A 2470-nucleotide genomic window follows, 5' to 3' on the forward strand; every position below is an offset into this window, starting at 1 on the left:
AGCTGCACGTGCCGGAACCGCCGAATCCCGCCCCCTCGTTTCCTGTGCCAGGAGTTGGTTTCCGGCTCCGGATGCGTCACTGCGGCCGGTGACCAATGGGAGCCGCTGTGTGAGGGCCGAGCTTCCGCGAGCGCGTGCGGCACGTGGCGTAGGTACCCAGGAGAGGGCGCAAGGGGCCGGTGCTGGCGCTGTAGCTCGTTGTCCCTGCAGGGCAGGGGTGGGGCAGCCTTAACACGCTCACCTCGGGGGACCCGGCTGTTGCGTGTTCTCCTGGTGGCGCCGCCGGGCTTGGCTGCGTCCCCGGGACCTGGCAGCATCGTCTTCGCATGTGTGGGGGGAGAAGCGCTAGCAGGGAGTCTCCATGGCTGTTACCTTGCAAGGCACAAGGGGGGGCGGGGGTGTAGTGTGAGGGCAGCGGAACCTCCGGACAAACCAACGGAAGCGGATAAGGGCAAAGAAGCGTGCGCGGAACTGGGACAAGCAACGTGGGGGGGGCGGGACTGGGACATGCAATACTTGTGTGATCTTATTAGAAAGCCCTGCAGAGAAATAGGTGTTTTCAAACAAAGTGCCCCCCCCCGTCTCCAGTCCTGGTTAAAGCAGGGCTTCTCAACCGGTGGGACTTTAGGTGCCACCGGAGACTTCCGGTTTCGATTTCCGCGTTTCGATTGGCCGTTGGGGGATCCCGACCCTTCTTCGACTGGCCCCTGGGCCCACCCCCCCTCTCTTCGGCGGTGGGACCAGGATTTTTTGACCTTACATAGGTGGGACATAAGGTGCAAAAAGTTTGAGAACCGCTGCTTTGAGGGGCTGGTTAGGATCCGGCTGCCCACAGGTTCTGCCTGGCAGTTATCACAGGGAACAGAAAGACGAGGGCCAGCCTGGAGGTTGGGGCTGAGACAGAACATGAGGCCAGGAGAGAGACAAGGGAAGCTTTGGAAGGCGAGCACTGTAGTATCGCCAATCAAAGGACAGGGTGTGTGTCCATGTTACACTGAACACCCTTCTTTGACATTAGCAATCCCGTAAAATATTTCTTTTTAAGATATGATTTTTAATCAGCAACTACTCATAACTTTCACAGAGGTAAACAAGATCAATTTAAGTAGCTGCCAAGTTCTTTTGAGCGATCATCTCATTAGATGAATTAAGGTAATCAGCTTGGCAGCACTGCCAGAAAGGAGCAGCAAATAGAACCCATCCCCCTGCACAAAGGAGGAGGGACACGTACTTCATTCCCCACCGAGGTGTACAATACCACTGACAGGCTAATTGAACCAGTAAGCCAGCCTGCAACACAGAGGTACTAGCATCGGTGAACAGGGAAAAGTTGCTTCTGATCTGAACAGGCCGACCAAGAGCCTGCAGTGCTTCATCCTGGTATAACCGCATCATTCATTCTCCTGCCTTCTGTACTTGGACTTTCCAGCATCTCCTGGCCTAAAGGCATCTCAGGCGGCACCACTGCCAGGTCTTAAATATGAAATTATCAAATTGGAAACTAAAAAATATCATATTTGCTGACTATAAAATGAACTGTTCCAAACAGGAGATTTTACCACACCTTCAACTCTCCTATGAAATATGAACTTTCATTTCTATTCAGAAGAATGTTTACAATCTTTTCTCGGATGCCTGAAGAAGGGTGCTTGTGCCCAAAAGCTTGCAATTAAAGACTTGTTTTTTGCAAAAAATTCTAGTTGGTCTAATAAAAGATATCACCTCTACCACGAGTTCTGATTCATATTTGCTGAAAAATTCGCCTACACTGGACAACTATGCAAATAATTTCTTTTTTACTTTATATTGCTTGCTGTAAAATGGCAGAGAGTGAGAACTGGGTCATCAAAGTTGAAGCAGTTCTTTATTTTGAGGCAAGCAGTCATAAAGAAGTGCGCGGGCAGCAAGCCCAAAAGTCAGTTAAGACTCCCTGAGCTTGACTTGGGTTTTGCATCTGCTGCGTCAATTAGCTGCCTCAAAAATTATCCTACGTTTTCTCCGGTATGCAGGTTGTAGCCATACTGGTCTAGAGGAAAAAGCAATCAGGGCTCGTAGTAGAGATGATCTCTTTTATTAGACCAACACGATTTTGAACACTTATTGATGGTACATCCTACAACGGTTGAAGTTATCTGATAATTATCGTGTGCCTGCCAACACCACTACGCAGACAAGCTTCGCTGCCTGCCGCGCTTGGCCGGGTCTGCCTCCAGCCCTGCACTCCTCCAGCACCAGGCTCCCCTGTCTTGCCCGACCCGTGGTATTTCCCGCCACTCCAGCCCCGCCAGATCACGTGATCCGACCGCCCATACCACTCAGGGCAGGCGGGCGAAACCATTCCGTGCCGGCAGCACGCATGCGCAACTAGGCTCCGCCCTCTTCCTGGCTCCCATTGGCGCGTGCGGCTGTGGGCGGGGCCGGTGTGACGCAGACGGCAGCTGTGACCCCGACCGGATTCGATTCCATTCAG

This window comes from Alligator sinensis, unplaced genomic scaffold, assembly GCF_000455745.1.
Source record: "Alligator sinensis unplaced genomic scaffold, ASM45574v1 scaffold87_1, whole genome shotgun sequence".
Lineage (NCBI taxonomy): Eukaryota > Metazoa > Chordata > Crocodylia > Alligatoridae > Alligator > Alligator sinensis.